General features: G+C 37.1%; 1 protein-coding gene across 3 annotated transcripts in view; it reads left to right on the top strand.

Annotated features, from left to right (window-relative positions):
* Nucleotides 1-14,315, top strand: part of PHACTR3 (phosphatase and actin regulator 3) — a 118,948-nt gene that overhangs the window by 27,693 nt on the left and 76,940 nt on the right. The window contains exon 1 of one of the 3 annotated variants that reach the window (XM_075438329.1): nucleotides 4,767-4,957. The exons of the other annotated variants lie outside the window; for them this stretch is intronic. The gene's annotated coding sequence lies outside the window, so the exon portion shown is untranslated. Of the gene's footprint in view, nucleotides 1-4,766; nucleotides 4,958-14,315 lie in introns of those variants that run through there. 3 annotated transcript variants of the gene reach the window in all.

Consider the following 14,315-nt stretch of genomic DNA (forward strand, 5'->3'; position numbering starts at 1 on the left):
CAGATATGGTACTACATATTCCCCATTGGCTAAATTATGACTCTGGAGTCTTGACTGTGCTGCGAATGGGCACCAGCTATCTATTCCTGACCTCTCAACATGAGGTACATAATCTTTTCTTCCATCTTACACTTACAGGGTAACAAAGAGAGTACCTATACAAAATTACACATAAAATATATAAATACAAATAGAAAACATCTTTAAATTCTCAGCCTTTCACCATTTTGTTTTCCCCTTACAATAATTTCTGGGCTTGGACAGGATTTTATACAATTCCAGTTGCATAACAAGCTTTCAGTGAACCATTAAATTCCTTACACGTACAACAGATTTTTGTGACAGATGATAAAAATAAAAAATTACAAAAGTCTTATTGAGAGAACAAAAGGAACTTATTGCCACATTTAAAAAACAAAAATATCCTAATTAAGGCTGATCAAGAGACAAAGGGATAGTGGTATATTAATTTTTTATTGTTTGAAAATATTTTTTTGGGACATTTTAAAGATACTTCCAGGAATATATTGGAATATGTGTTCTCTGTTTTTCTATTAACATTAATTCCAACTCAGAAAAGGTTACAAATGTTAATTATTGAAGCAGTAACAAAGTACTCCAAGTATGTTAAGTGTATTCAAATGAAAAAGGCTTTAAAATAAGAGGGATTTCTTCAGGATCATGACAATAGGAGAACAAAAGTTTAATTCTACAGTCTTCTAAATCTAATCTCAAAGTTTCTCATTTAAAGAGTAGTTGTTTCCAGTTTTAATGAATATGCTTCTTCTATAGATATTATTAAATCTGATAGAAGAAAGTCTCAAAATTGAGTCCAAACACAATTTATGACTATTTAAGAAATACTGAATAAGTTACAGTCTTAATTTCACCTAATTTAAAACCTGTTTAAGAGGAATTCCTCTATCTGAAGAGTTCTAAAATTAGCATTAAGCATTTTGATACACAGACAAATTTTCACACGATCATTTTTTCTTGAAAAACAGGAATTGGAAGCAGAACACCTTGGATTTTCAAAAGATAACCTAGCCATTTAACCCCACCCACCCCTACTTCAATGAGGAAACAAGCTTGTCAGTATCCATATAGTGTTTTGTATGCCAAATTTGTGCTACGTCAGCTGCTCCAGTCATTACCTGGTAACTTTGACAATTTAATCTCTTTTTATTGAAATACTTTTAAACAAACTGCACAATAGAACATAGGAAGATGGAATGCTGCCCAGCTTCAATGAAAGGGGTCACCATTTGGTACCAGCAAAGAATATCTTATATTTTAGCTGTAATCCAAAGAAGATCTATGATCTCATAAATAAATGAATGTCTTCTAACACAGAAATACACTGACAGCTGAAATGTAGACTATTATATCCAAAACTATTACCACATGCACACAACTTTACATGAAACATTTAGGATGCTTTACAAAATTTGCATACTTGAAGCATGTTTGCTAAGAAAAGTTTAACAAAAACTTAGTTCTCCAGTATATGGAAAACATCATAGTGTATGGAGGGAGCTCAGATTCTTAGAGATATTTAAAAAAGGTATGAATTCACTGTAGAGATTATTTATTCCTGCAGTGTAAGTTGCCAGAGGTGCTTCAAATATGGAAGTGTAAAAATAAAAGTTCTGAGTCTTATGCAAAAAGGCAAGATTAAAATCTGGGTCCTGTTAAGGAAGAAAAGTTCTATTTTATTCACGGGATTGAAAAATCTGAATCTGAAGTTAAGCCATTCCAAGCATTTGGAAGAAAAAAGTTTTGTGGTTTGTTTTTAAAAAGAACAAACTTTTTGTGCCCATCAGCAAGAGTACAAAACATCACCTTTATCAATATGTTCATTCCTTTGTTAGCTCAGTCCTGTAGCAAAAGTTTAGACTTGCCTTGGTCACTGTAGTCAGCCTCAGAAGCCCTCCAACGTTACCTGTGTGGCCATCACACAACTCCTCCATTGGTTAACAAACAGTTCTGTTGGCCTAAAGGGTAATGATTCATATAAACTTCTAAACTAGAAAACATCTGCTTCATTTTTCATTTAAGAAACTTTTGCCAGATTTTCAAACTTATGTGCCTAAATTTCAAGTATTCAGAAGCTTAGCAAGCATGGTTTTAAAACTCAGAGGCATGTTTGCGCATAAGGCATCTCACTGACAGATGAATCCTATTAACCTTGTTAAGACTACATACTTAAATGTAAGCACGTTTGGGAACTTTGCTGGGTCAGAGTCTTTAATTTTTAATAGAGATTTTGCTTAGTATTTTTTATTTACATTTGAAAGTTAGGCTTTTGGTTATCATAGCTCTATCTAGAACTTCAGTAAGTAGAAGGGATGAATTCCGTACACATAATGGTGAGATAGTTGTTGTGGGTTTTTTTTCGTTAGCTAAGGTTTTCATTACAAGCAAGGAAGCACGCTTTTAGATACAAGAATGTTTGTCCTTTTCCTTGTTTGACTTCATCTTACACTTTTCCCTACTTTATTTACATGCCCAATTTTAGCATTCCTTCATTCAGGAATCATTCAGGGAAAGGCTAGTCTTGCCCACAGCAAGGTGAAGAGACTTACAAGTTGACCCAACATCCTTTTTTCTCTTATGATACAACACAGAAAGATCATTAGACTTTGCAGCACATGCCTGAGAGATTACAACAGGAAGAAAGTACTGAATAACCAAAAGATTAATGGCCAAATACTGATTGATGGGTCAGGCTAATCCTCACTAGCAAACTTCTACTAAACACAAAAAAAAAGAAAATTGCGATTTTTTTTTTCAACTTGTCATTGCATTTAATTCTCTAAGATATTTAATCTCTTGTCAGATTACAGATGCAATTGCCTAAAAACAATCAGAAAAACCAGATTATCAAAAAGCAAAGTTCCCAAATTTCTGAGCTCACTTCTCCTCTGGAAAGAATCAGATACTTCCAAAATGCAAAAATTATACTCAGAAAATGTAAGGAAGTCCTTAGCTAGAACACACATTTATGTATCTGTATTGTATATATATATATATATACAAATTTTTTACTGAAGTTATGCCATTGACATTAAGACTCCCAATTATGTTAATAGTCATTGAAACAGCACTTCTTCAACTTGTTCCTTAAAATATCCCTCAAGGAATAAGTAAAAGGCTGTCCACTGAAGTCTGGTTTATGACTGAAAGTCTATGCCTTTGTTTTACATATGCCCATTGAATTAAAATAAATGAACCTTATATTATCCATATGATTAGTGCACTTTTTTCACAACAAGCAATTTACCTGAGCTGCAATGGATTGTTCAGTCACTGACTAAACTATTTTGGAAAATAAATGTGGGTGGTTGCAGAAGATACATAAGAAGACTCAATAAGAGAAAAAACTGTTAATATATATTTCACAGGGAAAAAAAGGACTGTGATTTAGTTCAAATTCATAAGATTTTTTTGAAAATTTTTAGATTTTCTTCTTGGATTTTGGAAGTTCACTAGCATTTTTAAGAGCAAGAGGTGCACTCAGTGCTCTGAAGCGGAATTGTTGCCACAACGCCATTTCAAGAATTACATGACCTATTATCTAGAGAAGCAGACAGTTGTCAGTTTACTTTAAAATATCTTCCTTTAGAATTGAAAAATTGTAACTTTGAAACGTGGGTTTAATGTCCAACGTCAATCTGCTAACAGATGTAAAATAATACTGCTCGTTACTAGGGACAAGGTATTTCTGAGCAGTCAACAAAAAGCTGAAGCAGCTGCAGAATGAGACTTCAGCAAAGAACTGTGAATAGTGATTAATTTGAAAGTGTACAAGAATTCCTGTACCGGTGTTTTTGGCCAGTTCTGTACAGACACCTTGCAAGCAAAGACCTTCTAAAACAAGAACTGTTTTTCACTTTGAGCTTATTTTCTGCATCGTTGGCATAGAATACTTGAACAGAACAGTCATTGTGGTTTTAAGTCTGCTTTTGCCTTCGTGCAAGAAAGCCAGTGTTTTTAAATTTAGATGGTAATAATATGTTCCCAGTGACAAAATAATGTACAAAACCATTCAGAAATATGGCTCGCTTGAAGCTGAGAGCGATGCAGCTGTTCACTGAGAGTCCTCTCTTGTTTCTTTTAAATCTAGAGCATCTGCCTTTCCAAAACACTTCAATGTTAAGTCTCCCTAATGAAGGCATTTAGGATTGCAGGAAGGAAAGACTGTTTTCCTGCATTCTGGGAAGTATGGTTAAGACTGGGCAGGGAATAATATGAAATTTAACTATTCCAGAAAAAATAATAAGGGAAAAGCCCAGAACAGGCTTTCACTACTGTAATTTAAGCTGGAATCTTTTCAAACAGTGCTGAAGCAGTTTGCTGACAGTGCTATAAGACAAAATTGCCTTGGGAGAAAGGAATCACAGGTTTGATGTGGTAGCTGACCGAAAGTTACAGTGGGGTTAGAGGCACTTTAATGACCAAAACATCTCCAATGTGTTTTTTTCTGGGGTTCAACCAAACCTAGAGGTCTCCTCCAGCATTTCCAATGAAGAACCCATATTGGTTAAACAGTGACTTCCAGCTTCTTCTACAGGAGAGAAAAAGAGAAACTTTTGCAACAAAGGGAAGCTGATGTGCAGATTTTCATCTGGTTCTTCATTTAGAAAACTGAGCCCAATTCTGAGCATTACGTGGGTTTTCACAGTTGCATACAGTACTATTCATGATTCAGGCGCCTGTCAGTGAAGACATGATTTTCATGGTTAAAATAGGAAATGCATTCATCTGTTTTACATAATATAAACAGAACTGGATAGAGCAAAAAGGGTCCATCCTTGTATTCCTATGCAACTGGAAAAGAAAAAAGTGAAGGACTTTCAAGGGAGAACAGTAACAGAGGGTGAAAGGAAATAACCATTTTCTTCCTCAGACTGAGCTGCTGCATTCTGTGTGCTCCGAGCAACAGCAGCACTCAGAGGTAAGTAGCAAGGAATAGAAGAAATGAATAGAAAAATGGATAAATACTTACTTCCTACTACTGATGCCTTATTTTTTTAAACTGATCTATCATATTTACTTGGAGTTTTAACTGAGGTGAGTGGACATTATGTACCCTAAAGCTTTGGGCATTTAAAAAATATTTCTGAGATTCTATATTGAGGGTATGCAGCTATCTTTTAACATTAAGGAGCTAGGACTACTATGAGATTTTGCTTGTGATACAATATGCAAGAATGTGTTATCTCGCTGATCATTAGGAATACAGCCATCTTTTAGCTGAAAAAGTAGGATTGTTCTTTCATGCTTTGTGCTCTGAAAATCATACATTTCATAAGCATGAATGGATTCCTCCAAAACTAGGAATCAGTGACGGTGCTGGCAGATTAATTGCATAACTGTTACACATGCTTCATTTCAATATTGATAAATACACTCTTTCAATAGGGAGAGGGATTTATGTCTACAGTTATGCTGCATAGATGCTGGGGGGAGGGAGGGGCAGGGAACAGGGAATTTTTCCCACTGCAAGTATCACAATGTTTTTTAGTTTAGGTGTGTATTGGATAGCTGGTCTCTTTCCTCCTGGCACTGATCAGAAAACTCTAAAAAATGCAACAGTGTGAGAAAGTTTATTTCTCTGAAATCTTTAAATTGGTCAGGTAATAGTTGTCCAGCATTCCTATGATTGCATTTTGCTTGTAGTTTGAAGGTGCAGAATGTTTTTATGCTACCTAGTCCTTAAGACATTGATGTATATTCATTTTCAACTGACAATTAGAAAAGTCAGTTGAAAAGAAATGTATTATTTTGTAAAATATGAACTTTTTCAATAATGTCTAAAACAACATATTAAAGCATTCAGAAGGAGATACTTTTTTAATATAAATTTGAGTGTGCATTATGACTGAAATAAAGTGCCTGGTGAAATTAAATTCACATACTTAAAAAAAAAGTCATCAATTCCCTTCCTCTCTCACTCTTTCTACACATTATTCATCTGGTATGTGAAAAGCTGTTGTGTGGCTTCCACACAAAAGCAAAGCGAAAAGAAAGCCAAAGATGTTTTAGTTAAATAATGATTATTCTTCAGGATCCTTTTAAAGCACAAAAAAAATATTCTCCAGATACTGAGAAAACATCACATACGTAGTTTCAGATAATTACATGTTATATACCGGAAAGCCACTATATTAAGAGCACATTATTAAGATTTTAAAGGCAAGCACTAAAAACTTAGGAAATGCCAGAACTGTGGTTGCCTATGCAACCTTCATTTGGTTCCTTGTGCATATGCATTATGATGCAGCCTTTAAGCGCATGATCACACACATTTTTCTTCAATAATCCATGAAGACAGAAGTATTAGTATATTCAGAAGCTTTTTTGTAGTGCCTATCACTACAGTACCTGCTCCACAAAAGCCCTAAGTAGTGTGGGGCTGGTGTGTCCGCCTTACAGAGTTGAGAAGTGTGCAGAGCATCAGAGAGAGATTTAAAAATACTGATTTTGACTGCCTCACTTGATACTATGACTTTCCAGAACCATTAGATAAGGCAGCATTTTATGTGCTTAGCGAATAATGTCTACTAAATCCTATTGTGGATTCTCACCTACCTGAAGACTTGCATGCCAACTGTAGTTTCAAGATGAGCACCCTGTTCAAATGACTTATTCCTCTCCCCCATGAGCAGTCTGGCAGAGGTAGGAGAGAGAGCCCAGTTCTCCAAGGCCTTCTCCATCTACATTTTCCCACAGTTACCTGACCCTTTCACAACTTTTGCAGCAATGCCATCATACAATTTCTCAGTGAATGACTATAGAATATGGCATTAAGATTATGTAGCCAACAGCATGCATGTACGAGTTCTGGTAAAGACTTAAAAATATAAATTAAAACAGCCCCAGACCTCCTGCCACACAGATCAACATCACTGTTTCATCAGTAGTATTTCAGCCAGTAAATCTACGTCAGAGAACAACAGGGTAGCTGAACTGAACCAGCAGATAGGAATGAAGATGAAACCTTTACGAGCACCCATCAGGTATTTTCTAATAGAGAAACAGTAGTCCAAAATCCTGGATTCCATCCAAGGCTCTGGATGACAGTGTGCTTTGAGTATAACTTTTTTTCTTTCCCTTTAAATCTCTCCAGCTGAGATTTGTCTCTGTTGAAATTTTGGCTCCAGATCTTTCTCTCTTTCATATTTCTTATCCTAGACTTACCATTCCCAGGCACAATTTTTCTTCTCATAAATCTAAGCCTGGGACAGAGTTTTAGGACATGTGCTTTGAAGGCAAAGCCAATGAAGAAGTTGTTCTGCCTTTAGCTATTTGTTTCCATTCCCACATGTAGTTCATCATCCTGCACTCAGCTTGTCCTTGATTTTTGCCCACTGAATGGTTTCTGGGGCAATGTTGTAAATTTAGCACTGAAATAACCCAGGTTAAGAGCACCACTTTAAAAAAGAAGTTAAATTATACACATTAAAGGGTTAAGGAGACTTTCAGTGGCTCTTGGGGGTAACAACTTTTTTAAGTAAACCGAGATAAAATAAAATCTCCCTTTAAATGAACAAGATGTTTTTTGCCATTGGATTTGTAGTGTTAGTCAATAGATTGACTCTATAACACGTGTAATTCCTAGCAGCACCAGTCTCATACCTGTAATAATCTGTAGTGGCTATGTTGTAAGCATTAAATGTAATACAGAAGAGCATGCTATGAATGCTATATTTTTATTGCTATTATAATTTGATAAATTATACTTGATTAATTTATGGATCTCCAATGCGTGGAAATATTTTGTCACCACCACCGCCTTGTTTCTGCTGGAAATCCAGCACTATTTTGCAATTATAAAGCAACCCTGGGTTAACAGAATGTCATTTATGTAGTTTTTGGGGGGGTTGAAAAGGAGTACATTCATAGTAGACCTCATATGGGTAGCATCACGTTATTTTCTTCACCATGGTCTTGTCACAGTGACAGCTGCCCGATACAGCTTCAGACTTGTGTGACTGGAACACTTTTCCTCACTCTCCTTTTGGTGTGAGAAGTGAACAGATCTCAGCTGAGAGTCGGTAAAAGATTTCCAGTTTTGCTTTAGTATTTTCCTGTTCTGTGGTTTTGACCTAAACACTTAACAGGCTCTTGTGGTAAAGAGAGAGTGGAGTGCGAAGCTGTCTGAAGGAAGAAATCTACTAACTTGGGGGAAGAGAAATGTTTCTCTTAATGAATGGACATCATCTGAAACCTGATTAAGCACATAAGGTACGAAAATCCCAAAGGCCCGTGTGGTGAACCGAATTAGATTGCTGTTTGATTTGTAGCAGTCACTTTACCGTATTATTGCAGTTTGCTTTTTCTATTTCTAATCTCTGAAAGCAATGTCTATGAGAGGTAACTTTGCAATGGTACGACATTTTGCATCCTTTTTTGTACTTCAGAACGAAGACTCACTTTTCATTAAAGCAGCTGGTAAGGAACCTAATAGTGAAAATGTTTTAACTGAATTAGATGAATGACTGATCTTATTTAGACAACAGTTCCTACTGTGACCTGGGAAAATTTTCTGATTGTTTCCAAGAACTGAAAAAAAAGGTTATATTTTAACATAAAAGTTTTGAAAATTGTAGAATTTTTCATGGCACGGGAAATCCTGTTACTGTCTATTCCTCATGTTTATGAAAGCACTTTCATTAAATATTTTTTTACTTATCAAGGAAATAAGCCAAGACCAGTTCTGAATCTATTACTGGAGAGTCCTGTGGCAGACCCTCAGCTGATATAATAAATAGTAGCTCAACTGATTTCACAAGAGCTGTAACAATTTATAACACTGATTGTACATCTGCCCTTGAAAAATTATTTTTTAAAGTGCTTAATTCTTTGTGGTAGGAAAAAGTTTTGTGGTTAGAATACTGGACTAAGGAAAGGATCTGTTCTATATCTAGTTCTTCAAAACTTTGGAAAAATTGTTAAAATCTGTGCCTCGGTCTGTCTTGTAAAGTTTAACTCTCTTTTTTGAATATTTAAATTGCAATCTTTTCAGTAAGACACTTCTATTTTATCAGTTATTTTCTTGGTTGTTTTTACAGCTTATATCTTGGAATTGTTATATGGCTCCAAAAAACCCCACACCTGCCCTGCAACTTTTACAACAAAAATTTTTGAATTCTAAGAGAGAAGTTACAAAAAAAAAATACTCCTTATTTGGGACGACCGTAGAGCCCAACATCATAGATAAGCCTGAACCATACACAGATAGAGGCTGGTTTGCTGCGAGCAGTGATCACACAATAATCATATCATAACAGATCTAAAATAAGAATGAAGATGTCATAGCTACCTAGCAGCAAGTGTAAATTTAATCTTAAGATAAAAGCATATCGAATATACCCGAGTGGCTTATTGCCACAGATGCTAATTAGAAAAAACTGTATTGCGCACACAGCCATTTGTTCCAGATGGCTCTTCAGGGACCAGGTTAAGGAGGCATTTCTCCTGTGTGGTTTGTTCTTGTTTACAGAGGTTGTTAATGTTTGCATAACCATCTCAGTGAAAACATACACTGAGTGAACAAAACAGACTTAAATGTGACTCTGGAAATTTCAGTTTTCAACAAAAAAAACTTGCAACACTTCAGGAGCTGAAATTCTAAGGAAAGCTGTAAATTACAGGCAAGTATCAACAGTAGAAAATTTCAGCTCCCCTCATATAGCCCAGATCACTGCCTCTTCAGAAGACGTAGGGATAAACAATTCTGGACAGAGTAAAGGACTGCTTCATCAAACAGCTAATCCTAGAACCTGCAAGAACAGATACCATTCTGAATTTCATCCTGAGTGGTGTTCAGGACAGTTCAAAAGGGTTTAAGTGGGTAACAGCTAAAATACAATTGTGGGGGGATAGGAGGCCAAGTGCATCCAGAATACAGGTACTTAATTTCTAGAAAAGGAGCTACATAAAAATGAGGTGATAGGTAAAAAAAGGAAACCCTAAAATGGGCAGTCCAAAAAGCAAGATGTGTATAAGCCGCCTTTAAGTTGATTAGAACATACTGTGCTTGAAACCCAGGTGAAATATATGCCCATAACTCAGGATAAAGCTGTCCTAAAATACCATGAATGGCAATGGGAAAGTTAAGGAGATACTGTAGGGAAAAGGCTGGCATTCAAAAATTAAAGTTTGCCCAAATGAGAACAGGATCACCGCAGAAACTCTGTGCATCTTTCTCATTTTCCCCTCACTAGCACTGCATGACTTTAAGGCCATCAGATTTTTCTTTGCCTAAAATGGTGCTGAATAGGTTCTGTCACAGGGAAGGCATCCACCTGCCAAAGCAACTGCCAGGAATGGCCGCTCTATTAAACGGACATCCATGCATTATCTTAAAAATCCAATGGATATTGCAGATGATAGTCATACTTTTCACAGTAAATTAAATTACTTGTGTCCCTTTTACGCAATGCCCAGAGAGAGGAAACAGGTTGCTGAAGGCCACCAGACAAGTCAGTGGCAAGACTGCACTGAAAACACGTCAGCAGTACTCCCAGTTTGGGGATATCTTGGCCCATGCACACAGATAGGCTTTATGAAAAATGAGGCAAGAAATGTAAATAGTGTCCAATTTATGGATAATTGTCTGAAAAAAATCCCACACTGAAGCACAAATACCATAAAACTTAGGGCAGAATCCTGAGCTGGCAACACTGGGTGTGTTAGAAGAGGATTAATCTTTCCTGTTAAGAACTTACTGAAAAATAAGTAAGCTGCCCCTTAGCAACATTTTTTCCTGATATATCCACCAAAGCTAGTTCTGCTATGAACCCCTCTCAGCCATAGCAACGCCATAATTATTTTTGCTAAGCATTTAGCAACTGTGTTGCCACATATCATTACAAATAAACAACGTGTCTTTGAAGTGACAAGTAAGGGAAGTGTGAATGAGGAGTTTAGAATCATTTCACCTGGTCGGCAGGCTACCCAAACTGGGTGAGGGTGCCGCAAGCTGTCATTGGGGACCATCATCAACAGAGCAGCTTCCAGCCCAGAATATGCTGGAAAGATGATTAATTTTGTCAGAGAGCTTTTGCTTATCAAAAGCCAAAGGAACAACACAAACCTGATAGTATACCAACATCCAGCAAAGAAAAAACTGTTAATTCCCTAATAAAGTCATGAACCATAAATGTTAGTAGACCAAAAGCCCAAGAACAGGCTCTGCACATCAGCTGAGAGCAACCTCACATTACCCAGCAGGACGAGCGGGCAGGGCAGTACAGTCTACACAGGTCCCTGCCACACGTTTATGATTTCAGCTGCCTGCATGACACCTTTGTCTTCCCACAAGATCTCTCTAGGTTGCAACACCACCCATTGGATAGCCGTGCTGCCTGGGGAAGCACATTGCCATTCCCCACCCTAACTAGCCAGCCACCGCTAAGCCATGCAGGTCAGGGGAGCTACGCTGCTGGCATTTCCCAGAATGAGAAGTCGCTGAAAGGTCAGGGGCAGTTTTACCACATCCTTTCTGCCTCTTACACAATGCAATACCACTAAGCTCTGAGAAAAGGGATCCATGTACCTTGAGCCACAGCAGCTCCTGGAAGAACCTCTCTGCTTTTGCCCTGGGCTCTCAGTCACGTTCTCCTTCTCAGCATCGCTCAGCTCCTAATGGGGCCAGACCAGAGGTATCCTTTCTCTCCATTTTGCAATGCAGGTGCACGTGATGCTGTATTATACCTGTCAAGGCTGTCTGTAACATACTTGCTCTTGTATATCCAGCTCCAGATTTACAGAGAAGCTGTGCAAGCAGATGCCTCAGTCCAGTTTATATATACAGCTGTGAATCTACCCCATGGGCACAGTTATGACAATTATGCATGCAAGCTGGATAATGAAAAAACAAAAATATCTAATGAAACATGAATTTGCTATTATGCAGCAAGTTGAACTGTATGAGTTTATAAATAGCGTACATGATCTCCCTTGCTGGAGTAATACAGGATTACTGCTGTGAAATTTTTGCAAACCTTTGAAATCCCTGCAAAATGAGGCATCATCAGGCAAGTACAGAAAGAGATGACAAAGACAGGAGGAGCCTGAGTAGAGACAGTTGTGATAGAAATACGAGACTAGCTTTATTAACAGCTGAATTTTAACTTGCAAATACAGACCTGCAAATGTGATCTCCCATTATTTAAATGCATTCTATCACAATCCCTTCTCCAGCCACAATGCCTTCAAAGATGTTTCAGTTTTAATAGATTATCTAACATTTAAAAATACAAGTGTGGAGAGAGTTGCTAATGTATTTAGACTGAGGAGCTTCAGTTTGGTCATCTTGGCCTCTAGCTTTCTCTTAAAACATTTAATAGCAGCTTCATTGCTCTTGGATTCTATGAAGTGGAGACTTTAATTTATTTATGCTGACGAGGAACTTTTCAATATCCTCTTCCCCTCTTGTCGCCATTACAGAGAAGGCGGCATTTTTTAAAGGAAACTGTTTTTTATCTAGAACATGCAAAATTAAAAAGATACTGGAAAATTCAGTATAATTCAAGCTCACAGAACTCTAGAGACCTAGTTAACGAATACCTGCTAATGGAATTAATTTTTCATGCTCCACATATGCAGAGGAATGTATTTCAGGGAATATGTAGGCTTACAAGATAAAACCAGAGTCAATTTCAAAAGTAATGTAATGAAATGGTAGACGCTTGACCTGATGAAAGCACTGATTTTTTTAAATATCCCATGACTTGTTAATTGTACAACAAATGCTGAGCTTCACCCATTGCGCAGTGGTTGAAGAGAAAAATGCCGCATGTGACTAATCTGACAGTTACTTGTAATATTTAATGCAGCCAGCCCCCTCTCAACCTTCTGCTTCTGGTTAATCTATTTATTTATAACTTTGTTGCTAAGTATTACTTTAAAACTAAAACAAAGGACAGGATTCAAATATGAAGCATGGGTCACTGTCATCCCATCTTCCCTTGAGGGTTTGTGCTGGCTTTCTCCAGTCTTTGTGTGCCAAGGTAATTCAGATTTACTTCACCAGTCCTTCCCTGTTCTTTAATTCTTTCTACAGAAAGTTCACCTCCCTCCCCAGAAAATCTTGAGATTTCCTTAGAAGTCATGTAACTTAAATTAAACCATGGGCTACTGAGCCTTTATGACTCACTTTTCCAAGTTCTTCTGAATAACTATGTGGGCCAGAAAATTAATTAATTTCTATTGTCTGTTTGCAAAGCCTATTAATGTTCTTCAAGAAGAAATAAGCTCTGTCATTCACAGAGAACTGAATTATCAGACCCTAATGTTATTTTTGCAGCACCATATTTTTCTCTAAAAGTAGATCTCAGTCTATTGCAAGAATATCCAGGCATGATCACCAAGCACCATACTACCTGGGCAGCACTTTGAAAGATGAATAAATATATTGAAGTATCAGAAACTTTAGGAATGCAAATTTATGATTTTCACTTTCGGAGAATAAGTGAATTTGATCCACATGCACCCTAATGGCTCAAAAACGAGACAGACAAGGAGATCCCAGAATTTTCTCCCTTTCCCCTCTCCCAATGAATAAAAAAGGGGAGGGGGTGCAATTTTCAAGACAATGTTACAGTTCAGACACCTAGCAATAGTAATACAGGCAAAGGACTCTTTCTCTCCCTATGTCAGGAAGCCAAAAGTCTTATCCCTCATTTTTAGTGGCAGAGAAATAGGACTGGGCCTGTTTGTGTGGCACAGGCACAGTGCCCTTTGTAGACTACAACTGTCCTGTTACACCTGCGCTGCCACTGGAAGTTGGCTATAAACAGCTGCACAAAGTAGAGAAAAGCAGCGGGATCCTCTCAACTCTCCCATTACCCCAGCTAACGACAACTTTTCCTGTTTTTTCTTATTCTTCTCAGAAGAGGAAGTCAGAAGATAGGTGATAATTCCCTTTCAATACAGCATTTAACAATCATCTGGAAGGCGATAAATGCTATACTCCAGAGAGATTAGTACAGTGAAACCCAATTAGAATGAATAAAATGAGACAGTAACTGCAACAATCTGTAAATCCAGAGATCCTTGGAGCTGTGTGAATAACTGATACTTTACTATGCTGGCAGTTCTGAAAAAGTATTTTAAAAATTTGCATTTGAAGGAAATGTTCAGCTTTTCATACTTTGATAAACTGAAGGAAGTTGAAACAAATAGTTTCATAACAAAAATATTAATTGGAAGTTTTTTGGTGGTGAAGGGTAAGGATACTCTTCAACTGTAAGGTGTCACTGAAAAATTTTATCCAAAATATTTTCTCCAGCATTAGCTTTTGC

This window comes from Opisthocomus hoazin, chromosome 18, assembly GCF_030867145.1.
Source record: "Opisthocomus hoazin isolate bOpiHoa1 chromosome 18, bOpiHoa1.hap1, whole genome shotgun sequence".
Classification (NCBI taxonomy): Eukaryota; Metazoa; Chordata; class Aves; order Opisthocomiformes; family Opisthocomidae; genus Opisthocomus; species Opisthocomus hoazin.